We start from the raw sequence: 25,128 nt of genomic DNA on the forward strand, positions 1-25,128 counted from the left end.
TGCGCTACCGTCCCGTTGACGACGTCTACGAGGAGTGGCTTGACCGCGTCGCCGAGCTTGGCCGCGCCGCAGGGGGCTCTCCCGCGCCGTTCGCTCCTCTGCGCCACACCCCGCCTCGCGCGGGCAACGAAGCCCCGGAGGCGTACCAGCCGCCTCCTCTCCAAGAAGACGCCGTAGCCCCAAGGCGCGTGGCCCCCTGGGCGGAAACCGCTCCGTCAGGCGCTAGCGCAGGAAGAACGGAGCTGCCAAGAGATCCCTCGCCTGCAAGGAGCCGCCCGGTCGCTCCGTGCTCCGGCGCGCCTCGACCCTGCACCAGCTCCGGCACACCAAGACCCCGCACTGCTCCTAGCTACAGCGCGAGGGAACCCTCAAGACCAAGCTCTCCCCCAGCCGAGGCCTTTCGTGGCCACCGCAGGCTGCCGAGCCTACACCACCGAGCTGCGAAGCGTCGCGTGGCCCGGCAAGTTCAAGCCAGACCTGCCTCCACGTTACGACGGCATGACTAACCCTGCAAAGTTCCTCCAGCTCTACGAGCTGGGCATCGAAGCTGCCAGCGGGGACGAAAAGGTTATGGCGAACTGGTTCCCCATGGCCCTCAAGGAAGGAGCTCGCACCTGGCTCCTGAATCTGGCTCCAGGCACGATCTCTTCCTGGGACCAGATGCGCACCCGCTTCATCGCCAACTTCCAAGGTACTCGCGACCGGCCGCCCGCCCTGAGCGACATGCGCCGCATCAAGCAACAACCCGGAGAGACCCTGCAAAAGTACATCCAGCGCTTCAACAGCGCGCGCCTCAAGATCCCCAAGGTGTCCGAGGAGGCCATCATCTCGGCCTTCTCTGATGGCGTGCGCGACGTCAAGATGAAGGAGGAGATGGCGATGCATGAAGACCTGTGCACCTCCCTGGAGCTGTTCAACTTGGCAACCAAGTGCGCCAGGGCTGAGGAGGGACGCCTCTCCCTCCTCGAGCTGCCTGCCGCAGACCCAGAAGAGAAGAAGCCCAAGGCCAAGGACGTGAAGCGCAAGGGGGCTGCCGGGCTCGCAGCAGAACCAGACACCAAGCAGGGCAAAGATCTGCCTGAGTCCTCCAGGGGCAGCCGACACTGTGTGTACCACGACCTCCACACTCACAACACCAACGAATGCCAAGAACTCCGCGCCGTGCGGGAAGGAAGGATCGGCCGTCGTCCCGATCGCGCCGATCGGGGCTACGGCCGAGGAGGAGGAAGAAACGCAGGACGCTGGGAAGACCGTGGCCCGCGCCAAGGGTGGCACGATCAGCCTTGCGAGGATCGCTGGCGAGACCTGCCTCGTGAGGGGGACTGGAGGGATCAGCCTCGTGAGGATCGCCCGCAAGGCAACGTAGACCTCCCTCCACTGCCGCCTCAGCCAAGGAGGAATGAGGACCGCCATCAAGACGAGGGGGCTGGGGGCTTCCAGGAGCCGCGCGCGATCGCCTGCATCCTGGGCGGAGCTCAAGCCCCAGCCTCCCAACGCATCTTCAAGCAGTTTGCCCATGAGGTGAACGCAGCCCTCCCCAGGCTCGAAGCAACGCGCCCTCTCAAGTGGTCGGCGTGCGCCATCACATTCAGCTCAGCGGATCTACTCAAGTGTGCAGCCACCGCTGGCGTCCTCCCGATGCTCTGCTCCCCAGTCATCAGCAATGTACTGGTCAGCAAGACCCTCATCGATGGTGGGGCGAGACTCAACGTCCTGTCCGTGGAAACGTTCAACAATCTCCAAGTGCCCTACGACCAGCTTCAGCCAACCAAGCCCTTCTCCGGAATCACCGACAGTTCCACGATCCCGATTGGGCAGGTCTGCCTCCCTGTCACCTTCGGGGCGCGAGACAACTACCGCACCGAGCTCATCGACTTCGACGTTGCCCACATCCGCCTGCCGTACAACGCCATCCTCGGGTACCCAGCGCTGGCCAAGTTCATGGCCGTAACTCACCATGGCTACAACGTCCTCAAGATGCCAGGGAGTGGCGGAGTCATCACGGTGCCCTGTGAAGAGAGGGATGCAGTATGTTCCCTGGAGCGGGCCTTTCAGGCCGCGTCGCTGGAAAACCCGGGTCGCGGAAGCAGGAGGCTTCCTGAGACCACCCCCAAGAAGAAGAAGGCATCATCCGGACCGGCCCCTCGGGAGGCAGGCCCCTCAGGGCCCGCGTCTGCCCAGGGGGAACCCCCTTCCATCGCATAGGGAAGCGCGCCCGGCGCCCTCCTCAGGCAGGGCTCAGGGGCTCTCCCCTGGAGGGCCACCGACATGGCAGGGGTCACGAGGGAGGCGCTTGGGCACCACGTGGAGGCGTGTTTCGAAGCGTGTTTGCCGCAAGAAGGAGCAAGGCAAGGAGGATCAGACCCGCAGGAGTTCGCCGATAGAACCATTCAAGAACTACAGGGATCAAGGATCATGAGAGGTTGCCGCCGTCTACCGGTTGCGGCTCCCCATCCAGGCGAGGATGGTGGGCTGCGCGTCTGCGTCGATGTACCAGGGCTCAACCAAGTCGCTACCATGGAGCGCCTCTGGCCCTCATGAGTGGGGCACTGCCGGGGTCCGCCCTACAGCTACGTTCGCATGCCTTATGGCCTGCCGAGCGCGGTTGCTGCGCGCCAGCGCCTCATGAGGATCATCATGGAGGCTCAAGAAGACAGGCGTTCCGCAGTCCTAGCGGAGATGGAGATGACTCGTGAAGGACTACCAGTGCCCCCGGGGCCTCCCCAGACCCCTGGGCCTGGGGGGCTCGTGAGGATCGGCTCCCGCAGCCTCTCGAGTCTGCTGCACCGACGCCCCTTCTCCCTCGACACCCTCAGGTGACATCTTACAAGTTTCATTTTCAGCTGGGAGCGCCCTCCCAGGGCTGCATCGTTCCCAGGCCGCGTGGGTCCGTCCCTGCGGTATGTACCCCTTGCTATTTTTATGTCGTTAGCTTGCCTTGTTGGGGGCGCCCCTCGGGCTGCATCATCCCCAAGTCGCTCGGGCCAGGCCCAGTGGCATGTACCTCCCTAGCGTTTATTTCCGGTTATGCATTCGCCCATCATGCATGATTACTTGATGCCTGTCCACGGCACCTTTTCTTCTCCATGTCGACCACTTGCATGTTAAAGGGGGGGGGTACCTGAGCATCGCGACTCAGGGCTCTTACTGGCTCTCCAGCCCTCACCCTCTGGTCATGTCCACGGCATCGCGACCTGGCATACCAGCGACGGCTGAGACAAGCTCGAGGGCCGGGACCCGTGGACGTAGAGTGCCGGCATCTAACCAAGTTTGTAGGAACACAGCTCAAGATAAGGCCCAGTGCCAGGCGCAACCCGCCTAGAGGTAGGGCCCCGTGAGTCCCGCGCTGGCTCACGGGTGCCCAGATACACCTCACCTAGCCCTACCGTGCCGGCCACGTGTCAGGGCGGGGCTGTACACGCCCCGGGGGCTCCTCCCGGAGGGGAGCCCCCTCCCACGTACCAGTGGAAGCACCATGCTCGGCGCTGGCTGACGACACTGCCGAGGAGCGGCTATGCCCGTACACATACGAAAGCGCTATGCTCCGCGCTGGTGATAAACAACTGAGGGCGGCCCTCGGGCCGCATCAACCTCAGGGAGCCCAGAGCTCAGTGTCTAGCCTCATCGCAACGCCTCCCCTCGGGAGCGCCGCGCGAGGGGGCTGGGCACGGGGGCTGCGCCTGGGTCACGCCCGGACGTATGCCACCCAGCCAGGCTCCTCGGGCCTGGTTCGTCGCGTGCCCCTCCCCGAGTGGTGCCAAGGTATGAAGGCCGTTTGAGCGTCAATGGGAACTCCTGAGCATCGCGACTCAGGGGCCTAACTGGTCCCATAGCCCCTCACTCCTTAGTTCCGAAAGGCTATGCTGGGTGAGGCACGCGCGGGGCCGGGCTCTGCAGACGTAGAACGGTGGTCCCACTCGCATCTCACCTAATCACATGCTATTTGCGCGTCAAGGGGGACTGCTGAGCACCGCGACTCAGGAGCCTAACTGGCTCCGTAGCCCCTCACTCCTTTGGTCCCGTCCTGGTTTCCGGTCGGGGATAATGCTGGGTGAGGTACGCACGGAGTCGGGCTCTGCAGACATAGAACGGAAGATTCACCAACATCACACCTCCCTACTTGTTGTTCGTGTATTAAGGGGGACTCCTGAGCATCACGACTCAGGAGCCTAACTGGCTCCGTAGCCCCTCACTCCTTTGGTCCCGTCCTGGTTTCCGGTCGGGGCTAATGCTGGGTGAGGTACGGGCGGGGCCGGGCTCTGCCGGTGTAGAACACAAGCAAGTAGGGAGGGAAGGCATAAAATTCAAAGGACTTAAAAACAAATATTACAGTCCATACTGTTGTCAAAATACCAAACGCAAGTTTAAACGCCTCCCCGAGGCATGATGCATGATGCAGGAATTAAAAACAGGGCAGGAGCAGCAACGGGTGACTTGGCGGCGGTGGAGCAGCGCGGGTGGCCTCGCCTCATGGAGCGGCAGAATCGGAAGCACCCTGCTTCGGCTTGGAACTGAAGGCCTGGAACTTCCCCAGCAGAGCTTCCGTGCGGCCCTTCACGGCCTCGGCAGCGGCGGCAGCACCCTCGCTGCTTACTGGCTCCAGCGGGCCATCAAGGTCGACGCTGGGGTCGCGAAGGTAGATGTGGGTGAAGACCCGCGTCAGCGCAGCAGAAGACAGGACACGCGCCTCGGCCTTGGCCGTGGGGCCAAGGCCAAGGGTGACATCCTCAAGGGCACGAACCAGGAAGGGGAGCAGCTTGGCGGGGCCGTCCTCGGCGCTGACCAGCGGGCTCTCCAGGCCACTGGCGTAGAGCGTCTTCAGCAAATCACGAGCCTTCTTCTCCATGTCTGCGAAGGCCACGCGATCCTCGGCGACAACCTTGGCCTTGCTGTCCAGCTCGACCCTCGTCGCCTCCAGCTCCTCCCCCAGCGCACTTAGGCGGTCGCGGCGCTTCTTGAGCTTGGCCTCCCGGCCCTCGACGGCCTCCTCGTGAGCCTTCATGCCTTCTTCTTGCTCCTGGCGAAGACGAACCTCCTTCGCGAGCTGGTCCCGCAGGCCTTGCAGCTCGTCCTCTAGCGCCTTGCAATGACCGTGGACTTCAACCACCTCCCCCAGGGCTGCGTCACGAGCAGCCTTTGTCACAAGGATGGCCTGCCTATCCTCATCGCAGGCCGTCGAGGCTTGAACCAGCGCCGCCCGGATCGAGGCGTCGGAGCGAATCCATCCCGAAGCCAGCTCTAAGCGCCCGGCCACCAGGCGAGGGTCGGCACCAAGAAGATCCTGCCGCGGCCGGTCCAATCCAGCAACGGCACGCTCCAGGACGGCAGGAGGAGCCGAGGGAGCAGCAGCCGACGGAACGGAGGAAGAAGGCGGCGACGTCAACACCACAGCGTCCTGAGGTGGAGCCTGCTGCACCCCAGCGGCTATGATGGCGGCAGTGGGCAAAGGCACCACGGGAGTCACTTGGGCCATGGGGGCTGAGCTCGCCCCAGCTAGCTCGACCAGGCCTCGCAAGGCCGACTGGGCAGGAGAAGCCCGCGCACCGTAGTCACTCTCCTCCGCAGGCGGAGGCGCCGCCGTGGATGAAGCCTTAGGAGCCCCCTTTAGCTTCTTCGCCACGGGCTCCAGCCTGTTCAAGAGATGTGAACGTCAAGCCTCCGCAGCGGAACAAGAAGTAGAGACAAGGGGAGAGCACTTACGGGTCGTCGGCGATGAGCTCGAGCAGCCTCCGGCCAAACTTGAAGCCTGACAGCCGGCTGGAAGGGTCAACCTCGGAAGCAGGAGGCGTGCCTGCGGGCTGCCTCGGGGCAGAGGCAGTCCCGCGGGAGATCAACCCGGTCCTTTTCTTCTTCAGGATCGGGGGTGAGCTCCCGCCGACCTGCTTGTCTCCATCCTCATCATCATCATCGCTTGAAGAAAGGCGGAGGCTGCGGGGCCTGCGCCGGGGGAGGGGAGCCCTCGACTCTCCATCGGTCGCCCCAGAGTCGGGCCCCTCTCCCTGCTCCTCTTCGTCCTCCTCCTTGCTGGAGCCGCCGGAGGGCACGTCCACCGGTCCTTCGGAAGCCGCCACGGGCACGATCCCGTCCCTGTTAAAAACGGGCCTGGACTTCACCACCTGCTCCCAGTTATCGCGAAGGAACAAGGGCTTGGGAGCGCCCTCCAACCTTGCCACCTCGCCCCCGACCAGAGATTGGAGGACCGTGGCCAAATCTTCGCCACTCAAGGCCGCGGGGCTCGGATGAGGCCTCCACGTCGGAGGTGAGTACTGCCGGAGTGGAGCCAGCTGGTGCTCCAGGAACTCCTTCAGCAGCGACGCGCCGGTCAACTTCGCCGCCGCCATGCTGGCTGGCCTCAAGTCCGCGTCCATCTTCTCCAGCACCAGTCTCGCGCGAGGGTCCGTGAGCTCCACTCGGCCACAGTCGCCGGGGCTCGCGGACGGCTCCGCGGGCAAAATCAGCCTAGGATGGACATGCCCAGCATCTACCAAGACCCACTTGCTCAGGAAGCCCTCGATCCTCTTCCCGGGATTCGAGATGGCAATGGTGCCGCCGTACGCGACAAAGCCCGCCCACGCGGAAGGAGAACTGCGAGTGACCTGGAGGGAGAAGTAGTGGCGCAGCAAGGCCACCGAAGGCTGCACCCCTACGTGGGCCTCGCAGTAGTAAGCGAAGATCGCCATAAGAAGAACGGAGTTGGGGTGGAGATGCAGAGCCTGCAAGTTGTAATGGCGGAGGACAGAGAAGAAGAACTCGGAGAAGGGAGGCACCAGGCCCGCAGCAATCGAGCTTACAAAGAGAGGATAAAAGGTGCTCCCTCGGCCCTCAGGGGTGGCGGAGCCGGCCTTGAACACCTTCGTCCCGTCGACGCCCTGCGCCGCCGCCATCCGGCGCAGCCGGTCAAGGCCAGCCTTGGACACATTCGGCAAGTCCAGAGCAGGAGAATACCAGGCTTCGGCCGGAGGCTGGCGAGGCGCCATGGCTTCCTAGGTCACGCAGCCGGAGTAGATCTGGAAGTTTGGAGGAAGAAAGGGAAGGCGCAATAAAGGGAATCTGAGCAGCGACCGGAGAAAGCAAAGGCCAAGTCTGGGAAGATGCCGCTCCTTTATCAACCCGCGCGGTTGCTAAGGCACTCGCGTCCCATCAACCGCCGCGCGGCGCCCAAGGCCGCAGGCTGTTAGTGTTGGGGAACGTAGTAATTTCAAAATTTTCCTACGCACACGCAAGATCATGGTGATGCATAGCAATGAGAGGGGAGAGTGTTGTCTACGTACCCAACGCAGACCGACTGCGGAAGCGCTGACACGACGTAGAGGAAGTAGTCATACGTCTTCAGGATCCAACCGATCAAGCACCGAAACTACGGCACCTCCGAGTTCGAGCACACGTTCAGCTCGATGACGATCCCCGGACTCCGATCCAGCAAAGTGTCGGAGAAGAGTTCCGTCAGCACGACGGTGTGGTGACGATCTTGATGAACTACAGCAGCAGGGCTTCGCCTAAACTCCGCTACATTATTATCGAGGAATATGGTGGCAGGGGGCACCGCACACGGCTAAGGAATAGATCACGTGGATCAACTTGTGTCTTTCTGGGGTGCCTCTGCCTTAGTATATAAAGGAACCAAGGGGGAGGGGGCGCCGGCCTAGGAGGAGGGCGCAGGAGGAGTCCTACTCCTTCCGGGAGTAGGACTCCCCCCCCAATCCTATTCCAACTAGGATTCCCAAGGGGGAAAGAGGGAGAGGGGTGGCCGGCCACCTCTCCTAGTCCTAATAGGACTAGGGGAAGGGGGGGAGGCACGCAGACCTTTCACCTTTCCACTAAGGCCCATTAAGGCCCATCTGTCTCCCGGGGGGTTCCGGTAACCTCCCGCTACTCCGGTAAAATCCCGATTTCACCCGGAACACTTCCGATATCCAAACATAGGCTTCCAATATATCAATATTTACGTCTCGACCATTTCGAGACTCCTCGTCATGTCCATGATCACATCCGGGACTCCTTACAACCTTCGGTACATCAAAATGCATAAACTCATAATATAACTATCATCGTAACCTTAAGCGTGCGGACCCTACGGGTTCGAGAACAATGTAGACATGACCGAGACACGTCTCCGGTCAATAACCAATAGCGGGAACTGGATGCCCATATTGGCTCCTACATATTCTACGAAGATCTTTATCGGTCAGACCGCATAACAACATACGTTGTTCCCTTTGTCATCGGTATGTTACTTGCCCGAGATTCGATCGTCGGTATCCAATACCTAGTTCAATCTCGTTACCGGCAAGTCTCTTTACTCGTTCCGTAATACATCATCTCACAACTAACATATTAGTTGTAATGCTTGCAAGGCTTATGTGATGTGTATTACCGAGATAGCCCAGAGATACCTCTCCGACAATCGGAGTGACAAATCCTAATCTCGAAATACGGCAACCCAACATCTACCTTTGGAGACACCTGTAATGCTCCTTTATAATCACCCAGTTACATTGTGACGTTTGGTAGCACCCAAAGTGTTCCTCCGGCAAACGGGAGTTGCATAATCTCATAGTCATAGGAACATGTATAAGTCATTAAGGAAGCAATAGCAACATACTAAACGATCGGGTGCTAAGCTAATGGAATGGGTCATGTCAATCAGATCATTCAACTAATGATGTGACCTCGTTAATCAAATAACAACTCATTGTTCATGGTCAGGAAACATAACCATCTTTGATTAACGAGCTAGTCAAGTAGAGGCATACTAGTGACACTTTGTTTGTCTATGTATTCACACATGTATTATGTTTCTGGTTAATACAATTCTAGCATGAATAATAAACATTTATCATGATTATAAGGAAATAAATAATAACTTTATTATTGCCTCTAGGGCATATTTCCTTCAGTCTCCCACTTGCACTAGAGTCAATAATCTAGATTACACTGTAATGATTCTAACACCCATGGAGCCTTGGTGCTGATCTTGTTTTTCTCGTGGAAGAGGCTTAGTCAATAGGTCTGCAACATTCAGATCCGTATGTATCTCGCAAATCTCTATGTCTCCCACCTGGACTAGATCCCGGATGGAGTTGAAGCGTCTCTTGATGTGTTTGGTCCTTTTGTGAAATCTGGATTCCTTTGCCAAGGCAATTGCACCAGTATTGTCACAAAAGATTTTCATTGGACCCGATGCATTAGGTATGACACCTAGATCAGATATGAACTCCTTCATCCAGATTCCTTCGTTCGCTGCTTCCGAAGCAGCTATGTACTCCGCTTCACATGTAGATCCCGCTACGACGCTTTGTTTAGAACTGCACCAACTGACAGCTCCACCGTTTAATGTAAACACGTATCCGGTTTGCGATTTAGAATCATCCGGATCAGTGTCAAAACTTGCATCAACGTAACCTTTTACAGTGAGCTCTTTGTCACCTCCATATACGACAAACATATCCTTAGTCCTTTTCAGGTATTTCAGGATGTTCTTGACCGCTGTCCAGTGATCCACTCCTGGATTACTTTGGTACCTCTCTGCTAAACTTATAGCAAGGCACACATCAGGTCTGGTACACAGCATTGCATACATGATAGATCCTATGGCTGATGCATAGGGAACATCTTTCATATTCTCTCTATCTTCTGCAGTGGTCGGGCATTGAGTCTTACTCAACTTCACACCTTGTAGCACAGGCAAGAACCCTTTCTTTGCTTGATCCATTTTGAACTTCTTCAAAATTTTGTCAAGGTATGTGCTTTGTGAAAGTCCAATTAAGCATCTTGATCTATCTCTATAGATCTTAATGCCTAATATGTAAGCAGCTTCACCGAGGTCTTTCATTGAAAAACTTTTATTCAAGTATCCCTTTATGCTATCCAGAAATTCTATATCATTTTCAATCAGCAATATGTCATCCACATATAATATTAGAAATGCTACAGAGCTCCCACTCACTTTCTTGTAAATACAGGCTTCTCCGAAAGTCCGTATAAAACCAAATGCTTTGATGACACTATCAAAACGTTTATTCCAACTCCGAGAGGCTTGCACCAGTCCATAAATGGATCTCTGGAGCTTGCACACTTTGTTAGCTCCCTTTGGATCGACAAAACCTTCCGGTTGCATCATATACAACTCTTCTTCCAGAAATCCATTCAGGAATGCAGTTTTGACATCCATCTGCCAAATTTCATAATCATAAAATGCGGCAATCGCTAACATGATTCGGACGGACTTAAGCATCGCTACGGGTGAGAAGGTCTCATCGTAGTCAATCCCTTGAACTTGCCGAAAACCTTTTGCGACAAGTCGAGCTTTGTAGACAGTAACATTACCATCAGCGTCAGTCTTCTTCTTAAAGATCCATTTATTCTCAATTGCTTGCCGATCATCGGGCAAGTCAACCAAAGTCCATACTTTGTTCTCATACATGTATCCCATCTCAGATTTCATGGCTTCAAGACACTTTGCGGAATCTGGGCTCACCATCGCTTCTTCATAGTTCTTAGGTTCATCATGATCTAGTAGCATGACTTCCAGAACAGGATTACCATACCACTCTGGTGCGGATCTTACTCTGGTTGATCTATGAGGTTCAGTAGTATCTTGATCTGAAGTTTCATGATCATTATCATTGACTTCCTCACTAACTGGTGTAGGTGTCACTGAAACAGTTTTCTGTGATGAACTACTTTCCAGTAAGGGAGCAGGTACAGTTACCTCGTCAAGTTCTACTTTCCTCCCACTCACTTCTTTCGAGAGAAACTCCTTCTCTAGAAAGGATCCATTCTTGGCAACGAATGTTTTGCCTTCGGATCTGTGATAGAAGGTGTACCCAACAGTTTCCTTTGGGTATCCTATGAAGACACATTTCTCCGATTTCGGTTCGAGCTTATCAGGCTGAAGCTTTTTCACATAAGCATCGCAGCCCCAAACTTTAAGAAACGACAACTTTGGTTTCTTGCCAAACCACAGTTCATAAGGCGTCGTCTCAACGGATTTTGATGGTGCCCTATTTAACGTGAATGCAGCCGTCTCTAGAGCATAACCCCAAAACGATAGCGGTAAATCAGTAAGAGACATCATAGATCGCACCATATCTAGTAAAGTACGATTACGACGTTCGGACACACCATTACGTTGTGGTGTTCCGGGTGGCGTGAGTTGCGAAACTATTCCACAGTTTTTCAAATGTACACCAAACTCGTAACTCAAATATTCTCCTCCACGATCAGATCGTAGAAACTTTATTTTCTTGTTACGATGATTTTCAACTTCACTTTGAAATTCTTTGAACTTTTCAAATGTTTCAGACTTATGTTTCATTAAGTAGATATATCCATATCTGCTTAAATCATCTGTGAAGGTGAGAAAATAACGATATCCGCCACGAGCCTCAATATTCATCGGACCACATACATCGGTATGTATGATTTCCAACAAATCTGTTGCTCTCTCCATAGTACCGGAGAACGGTGTTTTAGTCATCTTGCCCATGAGGCACGGTTCGCAAGTACCAAGTGATTCATAATCAAGTGGTTCCAAAAGTCCATCAGTATGGATTTTCTTCATGTGCTTTACACCGATATGACCTAAACGACAGTGCCACAAATAAGTTGCACTTTCATTATCAACTCTGCATCTTTTGGCTTCAACATTATGAATATGTGTATTACTACTATCGAGATTCAATAAAAATAGACCACTCTTGAAGGGTGCATGACCATAAAAGATATTACTCATATAAATAGAGCAACCATTATTCTCTGATTTAAATGAATAACCGTCTCGCATTAAACAAGATCCAGATATAATCTTCATGCTCAACGCTGGCACCAAATAACAATTATTTAGGTCTAATATTAATCCCGAAGGTAGATGTAGAGGTAGCGTGCCGACCGCGATCACATCGACTTTGGAACCGTTTCCCACGCGCATCGTCACCTCGTCCTTTGCCAGTGCCCGCTTATTCCGTAGTCCCTGTTTCGAGTTGCAAATATTAGCAACAGAACCAGTATCAAATACCCAGGTGCTACTGCGAGCTCTAGTAAGGTACACATCAATAACATGTATATCACATATACCTTTGTTCACCTTGCCATCCTTCTTATCCGCCAAATACTTGGGGCAGTTCCGCCTCCAGTGACCAGTCTGCTTGAAGTAGAAGCACTCAGTTTCAGGCTTAGGTCCAGACTTTGGTTTCTTCTCCTGAGCAGCAACTTGCTTGCCGTTCTTCTTGAAGTTCCCCTTCTTCTTCCCTTTGCCCTTTTTCTTGAAACTAGTGGTCTTGTTAACCATCAACACTTGATGCTCCTTCTTGATTTCTACCTCCGCAGCTTTCAGCATTGCGAAGAGCTCGGGAACAGTCTTGTTCATCCCTTGCATATTATAGTTCATCACGAAGCTCTTGTAGCTTGGTGGCAGTGATTGGAGAATTCTGTCAATGACGCAATCATCCGGAAGATTAACTCCCAATTGAATCAAGTGATTATTATACCCAGACATTTTGAGTATATGCTCACTGACAGAACTGTTCTCCTCCATCTTGCAGCTATAGAACTTATTGGAGACTTCATATCTCTCAATTCGGGCATTTGCTTGAAATATTAACTTCAACTCCTGGAACATCTCATATGCTCCATGACGTTCAAAACGTCGTTGAAGTCCCGATTCTAAGCCGTAAAGCATGGCACACTGAACTATCGAGTAGTCATCAGCTTTGCTCTGCCAGACGTTCATAACATCTGGTGTTGCTCCAGCAGCAGGCCTGGCACCCAGCGGTGCTTCCAGGACGTAATTCTTCTGAGCAGCAATGAGGATAATCCTCAAGTTACGGACCCAGTCCGTGTAATTGCTACCATCATCTTTCAACTTTGCTTTCTCAAGGAACGCATTAAAATTCAACGGAACAACAGCACGAGCCATCTATCTACAATCAACATAAACAAGCAAGATACTATCAGGGACTAAGTTCATGATAAATTTATGTTCAATTAATCATATTACTAAAGAACTCCCACTTAGATAGACATCCCTCTAATCTTCTAAGTGATTACGTGATCCAAATCAACTAAACCATAACCGATCATCACGTGAGATGGAGTAGCTTTCAATGGTGAACATCGTTTATGTTGATCATATCTACTATATGATTCACGCTCGACCTTTTGGTCTCCGTGTTCCGAGGCCATATCTGCATATGCTAGGCTCGTCAAGTTTAACCTGAGTATTCTGCTTGTGCAAAAACTGGCTTGCACCCGTTGTAGATGGACGTAGAGCTTATCACACCCGATCATCACGTGGTGTCTGGGCACGATGAACTTTGGCAACGGTGCATACTCAGGGAGAACACTTCTTGATAAATTAGTGAGAGATCATCTTATAATGCTACTGTCAATCAAAGCAAGATAAGATGCATAAAAAGATAAACATCACATGCAATCAATTTCAGTGATATGATATGGCCATCATCATCTTGTGCTTGTGATCTCCATCTCCTAAGCACCGTCATGATCACCATCGTCACCGGCGCGACACCTTGATCTCCATCGTAGCATCGTTGTCGTCTCGCCAATCTTATGCTTCCACGACTATCACTATCGTTTAGTAATAAAGTAAAGCATTACATCGCGATTGCATTGCATACAATAAAGCGACAACCATATGGCTCCTGCCAGTTGCCGATAACTCGGTTACAAAACATGACCATCTCATACAATAAAATTCAGCATCATGCCTTGACCATATCACATCACAACATGCCCTGCAAAAACAAGTTAGACGTCCTCTACTTTGTTGTTGCAAGTTTCACGTGGCTGCTACGGGCTTAAGTAAGAACCAATCTCACCTAAGCATCAAAACCACAACGATAGTTTGTCAAATAGACTCCGTTTTAACCTTCGCAAGGACCGGGCGTAGCCACACTCGGTTCAACTAAAGTTGGAGAGACAGTCGCCCGCAAGCCATCTATGTGCAAAGCACATCGAGGGAACCGGTCTCGCGTAAGCGTACGCGTAAGGTTGGTCCGGGTCGTCTCGTCCAACAATACCGCCGAACCAAAGTATGACATGCTGGTAGGCAGTATGACTTGTATCGTCCACAACTCACTTGTGTTCTACTCGTGCATATAACATCAACATAAATAACCTAGGCTCGGATGCCACTGTTGGGGAACGTAGTAATTTCAAAATTTTCCTACGCACACGCAAGATCATGGTGATGCATAGCAACGAGAGGGGAGAGTGTTGTCTACGTACCCAACGCAGACCGACTGCGGAAGCGCTGACACGACGTAGAGGAAGTAGTCATACGTCTTCACGATCCAACCGATCAAGCACCGAAACTACGGCACCTCCGAGTTCGAGCACACGTTCAGTTCGATGACGATCCCCGAACTCCGATCCAGCAAAGTGTCGGAGAAGAGTTCCGTCAGCACGACGGCGTGGTGACGATCTTGATGAACTACAGCAGCAGGGCTTCGCCTAAACTCCGCTACAGTATTATCGAGGAATATGGTGGCAGGGGGCACCGCACACGGCTAAGGAATAGATCACGTGGATCAACTTGTGTCTTTCTGGGGTGCCTCTGCCTCAGTATATAAAGGAGCCAAGGGGGAGGGGGGCGCCGGCCTAGGAGGAGGGCGCAGGAGGAGTCCTACTCCTTCCGGGAGTAGGACTCCCCCCCAATCCTATTCCAACTAGGATTCCCAAGGGGGAAAGAGGGAGAGGGGTGGCCGGCCACCTCTCCTAGTCCTAATAGGACTAGGGGAAGGGGGGGAGGCGCGCAGCCCTTATGGGCAGCCCTTTCACCTTTCCACTAAGGCCCATTAAGGCCCATATGTCTCCCGGGGGGTTCCGGTAACCTCCCGGTACTCCGGTAAAATCCCGATTTCACCCGGAACACTTCCGATATCCAAACATAGGCTTCCAATATATCAATCTTTATGTCTCGACCATTTCGAGACTCCTCGTAATGTCCATGATCACATCCGGGACTCCGAACAACCTTCGGTACATCAAAATTCATAAACTCATAATATAACTGTCATCGTAACCTTAAGCGTGCGGACCCTACGTGTTCGAGAACAATGTAGACATGACCGAGACACGTCTCCGGTCAATAACCAATAGCGGGACCTAGATGCCCATATTGGCTCCTACATATTCTAGGAAGATCTTTATCGGTCAGACCGCATAACAACATACGTTGTTCCCTTTGTCATCGGTATGTTACTTGCCCGAGATTCGATCGTCGGTATCCAATACCTAGTTCAATCTCGTTACCAGCAAGTCTCTTTACTCGTTCTGTAATACATCATCTCACAACTAACATATTAGTTGTAATGTTTGCAAGGCTTATGTGATGTGTATTACCGAGATAGCCCAGAGATACCTCTCCGACAATCAGAGTGACAAATCCTAATCTCGAAATACGGCAACCCAACATCTACCTTTGGAGACACCTGTAATGCTCCTTTATAATCACCCAGTTACGTTGTGACGTTTGGTAGCACCCAAAGTGTTCCTCCGGCAAACGGGAGTTGCATAATCTCATAGTCATAGGAACATGTATAAGTCATGAAGGAAGCAATAGCAACATACTAAACGATCGGGTGCTAAGCTAATGGAATGGGTCATGTCAATCAGATCATTCAACTAATGATGTGACCTCGTTAATCAAATAACAACTCATTGTTCATGGTCAGGAAACATAACCATCTTTGATTAACGAGCTAGTCAAGTAGAGGCATACTAGTGACACTTTGTTTGTCTATGTATTCACACATGTATTATGTTTCCGGTTAATACAATTCTAGCATGAATAATAAACATTTATCATGATTATAAGGAAATAAATAATAACTTTATTATTGTCTCTAGGGCATATTTCCTTCAGTTAGGGCCCGCGGCGCTTCGCCCTTCCCCTTTCGCCTGTCGGCACGGCCAAGTCCAGGCGCGCCTTCGGCCCGGGGGCTTCTGTCAGCGTTCTAGGAACGGGGGTCCCCAGACTTGCCTGCCTGCGGCCTGCGGCGTGGCTCAAAGGAGGCCCAGCATGGCCCATCTTCATCAGCACAAGACTCAAGACCCTCGCGAGGGGCCAAGCCTCGCGAGGCGGACGACACAGAACTTCCTCAGGCACGGCCTCGTCAGGCTGGCTCGCGAGGAGGCGGAGAGATCAAGGAGGAGTACCTCGCGAGGTGCCCGTGACGCAAGCCATGACGACTCAGGGCGCCAGGCGGGCGCCAGCGCGCGCAGCGTCCTTCTTTCCTCTTTGGTGCAAAGGGGGCAAGCGCAGCCGTGGAGTACCGAGGCATCAGGGAAAGGTTGCCATTTCGGAGCAACAAGACCAAGACCACGAGGACTATGAGACGGAGGTCACCATGGAGCCCAGGACGGCGTCATCACCAGAGCTTTGTGCAGGCGAAGACTGCTTTTGTCAGGATAGTTGATGCTTGCTGTCCCCCTTCAAATTAGCCCGCCATTGTTGGCTCCCTTCCCGCTCGATATTTGGGAAGAGGACCAGGGCCTCTATAAATAGGACCAGGCACCCACACGGCAAGGGGGTTGGGTTCGGTTCGGTTCGGTCGGGTTCGGTTCGGTTCGGTCAGGTTCGGTTCGGTTAGGTTCATTCATTCGGTTCGAGTAGAAAAGGGGAGCGAAAGAGAGAGGGAGAGAGAGAAGGGTGACAGAACTCCTCCTAGCAGTTCATCGCCCCAGACAGGAACAGACCCTCACGAGGCTGTTCTTCCTTGTATTGTTCATCATCACCAGCCTCAGGAGGCAATCCACCAACCACACAGTGGAGTAGGGTATTACACCACAACGGTGGCCCGAACCAGTATAAATCTTGTGTCTCTTGCGTAGTTCTTTCAGTAGTTTTAGATCTTTGCGAGACGGGGAGGTAGAAGGCGTAATCTCCACGCGCACCCCAGTTTTCGAACCTTAAGGGTCTGCCAGAACCCGAGATCCGACAAACGGATGCACGGTTTGGAAATGGCAAGCAAAACAAGAATGGCACAATTTTGTGATTAACAGCACGATGCCATCTATAATGCAACAATACACTAAGCTACCGCACCCCAACATATCAACAAGGCATATGGAAGTGATGTAATCAATATGCTTGACAAAACATGAACACAGAGCTACGGCTAAATCACACAAGAGCAGGTTCAAACAAGCATGGCAAGAGTGCAAAAGATATCAGCTTCACAGACTTGGTGAAAATACTAACATGCCAGAAATAACATCAGGAAGCCATGTTTATAGCAAGCAAACAACATGCTACGGGAACATATCGTAGCAATACAAGGCATGGCATGAATCTACTAAATGCATAGAACAAAAGTCCCTTACTGATCATGAGCCAAAAAGGCAAAGAAGATATGATGGCACCCATGTAAACATAGCAAGTTTTATTAACAGTTTCAGACTTGCAGAAAACTGAGCATGGCAAAAACAGCATTATGAAGGCATCTTTGCAAGCTCAATTCACTCATCACAAAGCCTTGGATGACAAAACAAGCATACCTACGGCAAGATGACATGACCATGAAGCTAACCATGGCAAGAGCACGTTCATAGCATGCATGGATCACTAGCAACAACCATGGCAAAATTGATTAACATGTAAACAATCTGCCAGGAACATTTTATAGCAAAAGTAGAGCAAGAATTAGACATGCTAGGGCACTCCATAAATGCAAACAGGGGCATGTATGGATAGAGCATAACCATATGTCCAAAACACCCTTACTGAAGATACTCAAAACAATCATGGATCTCACTGTTGCATCAAGTTTACATATAATAAAAATAACAGCAGGCACAAGACTTAGCAAAATCCAAAGTCCCTAAAATCAGCAATATCACGAGGCCTAGTTTGCATTCTTGTGATAGTCACCACATTTATCACACAAATACATGGAAATATCCTCTGTAAAGATGGCATGGCATAGTTCAAAACACATGTAGAGCTCATGCCCATATGATGCACACAACAAATGTGACAAAAATGACAAATCATCATAATCTATTAAGTAACAGGAGTAAACATTTTATAGCACTCTTGCGTCAATTATTTGGGCATCAAGATGGACACAAACAAGCATGTCACAATGGAATGACAAGAAGATCATCTCACAATGAACAATTTGATATATCATGCGCATGAAACGGAGCTACGGTCACGGAGTTACGATGCAATGAACAGGGGCATAAAACATGAAGGGGAAAGGACTTAGAGGAAAAATGACCTCCCGAAATCTCAGATCTAGGGTTCTGACTTCGGCACAGATGTCGAGGTAGGGCCAGAGTGCTCGCTAGAGTTGACAGGACGGTGGCCGGAGTTGCGGGGAGCTTGCCGGAGGAGAGAGCTTGGGCGCGGGGCGACGGACGACGCCGGCGAGGCGCGGGTGATGGCGGCCGGGCGGTGGTGCGATCTGGCGTGGTGGTGCAGGTCAGCGACGAGAGGAGCTCATGGCGTGGCGGCGGAGACGTCGGTGGTGAGGACTTGCGAGGCGGCGGCGCGGGCGCGTGATGCGCGGGCCGCCGGCGGCGGAGAACCGGGCTCGCGCGGCCCCCTGATGGGCCAGGGCGGGCCACGCGGTAGCGGAGCCAGCGGGGACAGGTGGCGGCGCGTCACTGGCTCGGGACGGCGGCGCGAAATGTTCGGCGGGCGGTGGACATGTCCGACGGCGCGGAGGGAGTTGGATCTAGGGTTTCAACCGTGAATTTTGGAGGAGTGCACATATTTATAGGTAGGAGGAGAGTGTCCAAATGAGGTGTAGTTTTCGCCCACACGTTCGTGATCTGACGATGAAGGACATGGAAGTGGTTTAGATGGGTTGTTGGGCCGTTTTGTAGGGGTGTTGGGCTGCAACACACAAGAGGCCTTTGCGGTTCCCGGGTTAACCGTTGGAGTATCAAATGGGCTCCAAATGGCACGAAATTTGACAGGCGGTCTACCGGTGGTGTACCAAGGCCACTTGGCAAATCTCGGTCCATTCCGAAAATGTTTAACACCCTCTCATGAAAAGAGGCAAGAGGGATGCGCCGGTGCATGTAGGAGTGTCAGATTGCAAAACGGACAACGGGGAAAATGCTCGGATGCATGAGACGAGCACGAATGCAAATGCGATGCACATGATGACATGATATGAAATGCATGACATGAACAAAAAGAAAAACAAAGACAAAAACCCAACCACGAAGGGAAATCTCAAAACTTAAAGCCGGAAAAGGCAAGAGTCATTTTTACAAATATGGCAAGTTACATCCGGGGTGTTACAACACTCCACCACTACGAAAGGATCTCGTCCCGAGAAGACTGAAAGAACTCCGGATATTCGGAACGAAGGTGGTCCTCACGTTCCCAGGTGGCTTCTCGGTCGGAATGGTGTGACCACTTCACTTTCAGGAATTTGATAGACTTGTTGCGAGGAACTGGTTGAGGGTAGCAAACTAAGGCTGATTGTTGCCTTGGCCTTGATTTCCTTTGTTGGCTTGCCCTTGGTTGCGCTCTTACAAGAGTTGCAAAAGCATCTGAGTGCTGGCGTTGGTTGCTGCCATGACAGCTTGCCATGCTTCCGGAGGTGGAGGTGGTGGCGGAGGGTCCGGATTCTGACGCGTTGGAGGAGCCATCCTAAAGAGGTTGACATCCGTTAGCATCTTGAAAGACATATATTCAAGCTAAATCAATGGACCGAAATTGCAACGTAAAGTATTCACAATAAACATTCGAACAAGGATGAACAAATGAATTCCAAAGTAAGTCATCACACTTCCATTAAGGTTGAGAAGCCACTTAGATAAAGGTAGATGAATAAAAGAACAAGGTACGGATATGAACAAATAAGTGGTAAGGATTACCCAATCACAAACCAAATATATGCGGGAGGAAATACTAGAGCTACTTGAATTCCCACCTATGAAACTCCCGAAACTTTCTGGTTATGCAATCAGGTGTAGGGGATACAGGGGAAGCATAACATCTCACCCAAAACTAGCAAATCCTACATCCAGCTGTATCCATCCTTCAACACATAACCAAGAAACCTTCGGAAATCATTTACCTCAACCTTGGAAAAGCATCCGTTATACGAGTTATGGCAATACTCCCGAACTCCCGCCCCAGTACTGGGTGGCGTCGAGATTATCTCACCAACAACTGCATAAAAGAGATTTTCGATGTCGGCGAACTCAGGTATTCCAGAACTGCAATGATAAAATTGTGACGACAACACCTCGGTGTTGGGGAACGTAGTAATTTCAAAAAAAATTCCTACGCACACGCAAGATCATGGTGATGCATAGCAATGAGAGGGGAGAGTGTTGTCTACGTACCCTCGTAGGCCGTTCGTGGAAGCCTTATATCAACGCGGTTGATGTAGTCGTACGTCTTCACGATCCGACCGATCCAAGTACCGAAAGCACGGCACCTCTGAGTTATGCACACGTTAGGCTTGGTGATGTCCTCACCTTCTTGATCCAGCAAGAGGGGCGAAGTAGTAGATGAGTTCGGCAGCACAACGGCGTGGTGACGGTGTTGGTGAAGAACAATATCCGCAGGGCTTCACCTAAGCACTACAAAAACTATGACAGAGGATAAACTAGAGGGGACGGGGTTGCCGGCACTAGGCTTGGTGTTTCTTGATGTGTCTTGGGTGCTAGCCCTGCCCCTCTATTTATATGTTGAGCCTTGGGGTCAAAACTTGGAGTAAAAGCCTCCACAAAGTCGGTTTCACCTAGAAGGCAAGAGTCTTTCTCGGACTCCAGGGCCAGATGCCAGGGTTCCCAGCGTCTGGACCCAGACGCCAGGGACCTTGGCATCTGGCCCCTGGACTCCGCAAAACTTCCTTTTGCGCTTTCCAAAAACCTCGTGGGCTTTCCCCTTTGTCCCAGATAAAGTGTTCTCGTGCCCAAACATTTCGGGAAACATCCGGAAGCCCTTCCGGTGAATTCCAGAACCCTTCCAGAGATCAAACACTACTGTCCACATATCAATTTTTACTTCCGGACCATTCCGGAGTTCCTCGTCATATCCGTGATCTCATCCGAAACTCCTAACAACATTTGGTCACCAATATACATAACTCATAGTACTATATCGTCAACGAACATTAAGGGTGCGAACCCTACGGGTTCGAGAACTATGTAGACATGACCGAGACACCTCTCTGGTCAATAACCAATAGAGGGACCTAGATGCCCATAATGTCTCCTACATATTCTACGAAGATCTTTATCGGTCAGACCGCATAACAACATACGTTGTTCCCTTTGTCATCGGTATGTTACTTGCCCGAGACTCGATGGTCGGTATCTCAATACCTAGTTCAATCTCGTTACCGGCAAGCCTCTTTACTCGTTACATAATATACCATCCCGCCACTAACTCATTAGTTGCAATGCTTGCAAGGCTTTGCATTATCGAGTGGGCCCAGAGATACCTCTCCGACAATCAGTAGCGACCAGACCTCAAATGGTCTGATCTCTGTGCTTTAGTGTCATCCTTGGATTAGTAATGCTGACACGCACAGTACTTGAAGGATTTATAACAGAGTAGCAATCACACACTTATTACATTGAATGTCTCATAAGAGAACTTATTACAAATAATATGGCTCAAGGCCATCTAATAACGATAACAGCGGAAGGCTTGGAAGATAAGTGAGTCCATCAACACCAACGGCATCACTGAGTATAGAACCACGGCCTAAGGCTCCTTATTCGTCGTCTGAAAAGTCTGCAACATGAACGTTGCAGCCCGAAAACGGGTCAGCACATGGAATATGCTGGCAATGTAACACATAGAGAGTAGTGAACAGAATAGGCTATACTAAATGCATATATGCCTGGTGGAAAGCTCTATGATTACAGTTTTGCGTAAAGCCAGTTTTTCCCTACTGGAAAGGAATAAATTTTATTTAACTATCATGGTGGTTGTTAAACATTTAGTGTAGACACCCTCTCAATCCCAATTAAACATCATCATTAAAACCCTACAATTTTAATTAAAGTCACATGATGAGATTCACATGATAATCCAAGTACTAGATACTCAAGTTGTCCATAACCGGGGACATGTCTAACCATGATTAGTTTATACACTCTGCAGAGGTTTGCGCACTTTTCTCCACAAGACTCGATCTCTTCCGTTGGGATTCTCGCACTACAAGGTGTTTGAGAAACGGATGACCAGGACATAGTTTTTCAGAAGCGCTAGCACCTTACGATCGGGTAGACCGTCACACCTACTTTACCTTACATCTGCTAGTCTACCACTGTAAGAGTTCGCACGACTTAATCAACTATGCTAGAGCCCAGAATAGCTTGTGGCTGCACACGGAAGTTTCTAGTATGAATAATCTCATGATCCCTTTGAGCTTGGGTGGCGGTCCATAAAGAAAACCAGGCAATCGCTGGAATACCCAGGTGCCTCAATCCACCCAGATGTGTATTAGAGTTTCCACCTTTAGTTAACCATTAATTAAACAATCTCACATCTGTCATGAATACACTCAAACCCAAACCACGTCTACGAGCATAACGTAGAAGTAACTCCCAGGGTTTGATAATAAACAGGTGAATAGGTACTACCCCATCTACTTCGCAAACCCACAATTTAATTTAGATCCTAACCATGCAATTGTTTGAGAATTTATCTAATGCAATAAAACTGGGTAGTAAGAGGCATGATCAAAGTGTTACTTGCCTTGCTAATGATCCGTGAAACCTAGAGATTCAAAGTTGCAAGCGGCGCACTCCGGGTACTCTACCGCAAACAAACAAGCACACAATAAGCACTCATCTAATGCACAGGTAAAACTGAAATATGAGATCTAACCAGAAAGTTCAACTTAAGAACTCCGGTTTGCAAAAAGAAACAATTCGATCGAAACAACGAAAGTCAAACGGCGAAAGAAACAGGCTTCATTTAATAATCTAGACCTAAGTCAAATTTTACAGAAGCAAAGACTTGTTTGAGTTGGCTAAACAGAAAGAGGGTTTCGAGATGAAACTCTAGGCGCTTGAATCACCTGATTCGGATAAACGAGCAAAAAGTTATACTAAAACGAAAAACAGATCGGAAATCGCGATAAGAAATAATCGCGGAAAATCCGAGAGAAGAAAAACCGACGAACAGGCTAACGAACGAACGTTCGCTAACTGCGGCTAAAAGACGAAAACCGTTTGTTAAAATGAACGAACGAACGGGCGTTCGCTAAATAAACTAAACCAAAAAAACCGATCTATATAAAAAACAGATCTAGGTTTTTAAAAAAAAGAAAACCGAACGAAAACCGGGCAGTTTTCTTGAGGAAACCGGTGGCCGCGACGGTGGTCAACCTCGGCGGCGGGAAAACGGCGGCGGGGCGGCTCCAGCGTCGGGCGGGGCTCCGGTGGGCGGTTGGGTCCAATGCGGAACGACTCCAGGCGGCGGCAGGACGACGGGCGGGGGTGGCGGGCGACGGCGCTAGGGTTTGGGGCGGCGGGGCGGCTCGGGCTGGGCTACAGGGTCGGCCTCCCCGGCTTATAAGGGTCGGCTGGGCCAGAGTCCTAGTCGGACACGGCCCGGTTAGGTCGGTTTGTTTGTTTTTTTTAAAAATAAATTCGCGCAAGAAAACAAATAAAACAAATACTAAACAGACTCCAAAAATCCCGAAATAAATTTTTCCCGACTTATAAAATCAAGCCGGACAAGATGAACATTTATTTGGGGTCTAAATGCAATTTTAAAAAACGCGTATTTTTCCTAATTCAAATAAAATGGCGAGAAAACTCCGAAATAAAATCTTATTTGATTTTTTTATTAAATCCTCAATATTTCTTTATTTTTGGAAAGTCATTTTATTCCCTCTCTCTTATTTTTATAATTGAAATAATTGAAGATAAAATAAATAAAATCAAATGATCCTATTTTCAAAATTTGAGAAAACCCAAATATGAAAATAACGAAATCCCCAACTCTCCCCATGGGTCCTTGAGTTGCGTAGGATTTCTAGGATCTAGCCAAAATGCAATAAAATATGATATGCAATGATGATCTAATGTATAACATTCCAAATTGAAAATTTGGGATGTTACAAACCTACCCCCCTTAAGATGAATCTCGTCCTCGAGATTCGGGTTGGCTAGCAAATAGGTGAGGGTGGTCCTTTCGTAGATCTTCTTCTCGTTCCCAGGTGGATTCATCCTCGATATGGTGGCTCCACTGAACTTTGCAAAACTTGATAACCTTGCTGCGGGTGACTCGGCTGGCATACTCGAGAATCTTGACTGGTTTCTCCTCATAAGTCAAATAACTATCCAACTAAATCGCTTCCAGCGGCACTGTATCTCTCAGTGGTATATCCGCCATCTCTGCGTGGCACTTCTTCAACTGGGAAATGTGGAACACGCCGTGAACTCCCGACAATCCCTCAGGCAGTTCCAATTTATAAGCAACTCCTCCCATGCGTTCCAAAACTTTGTATGGTCCCACAAAACGTGGCGCTAACTTTCCCTTAACTCCAAAGCGCTTAACTCCTCGAAGTGGAGATACACGAAGATAAACGCTATCTCCGGCTTCATAAACTGTCTCCTTGCGTTTTGAATCTGCATAGCTCTTCTGCCTCGATTGGGCTACCTTGAGCCTATCTCGAATTAACTTCACCTTCTGTTCAGACTCCTTAATCAAATCTGGTCCAAACAACTGGCGATCTCCAACTTCATCCCACGACAATGGTGTTCTGCACCTTCTTCCGTACAAGACTTCAAAAGGGGCCATCTTCAAACTAGATTGATAACTATTGTCGTAAGAGAACTCCGCATATCGAAAGTTGTCATCCCAACTAGATCCATAATCTAGCGCACAAGCTCTTAGCATATCCTCCAAAATCTGATTGACTCTCTCGTTCTATCCATCTGTCTGCGGATGAAAAGCTGTACTAAACTCTAGCCTGGTACCCAAAGTTTTGTGCAACTGATTCCATAACTTTGAGGTAAACTGGGTTCCTCTATCTGATACAATTCTCCTCGGAACTCCATGCAGACACACAATCCTGGTCATGTATATCTTTGCCAACTTAGCACTGGTGTAAGTGGTCTTCACTGGGATGAAATGAGCTACCTTCGTCAAGCGATCGACTATAACCC

This window comes from Triticum urartu, chromosome 2A (genome assembly GCF_056163025.1).
Source record: "Triticum urartu cultivar PI428250 chromosome 2A, HENAU_Tu73, whole genome shotgun sequence".
Classification (NCBI taxonomy): Eukaryota; Viridiplantae; Streptophyta; class Magnoliopsida; order Poales; family Poaceae; genus Triticum; species Triticum urartu.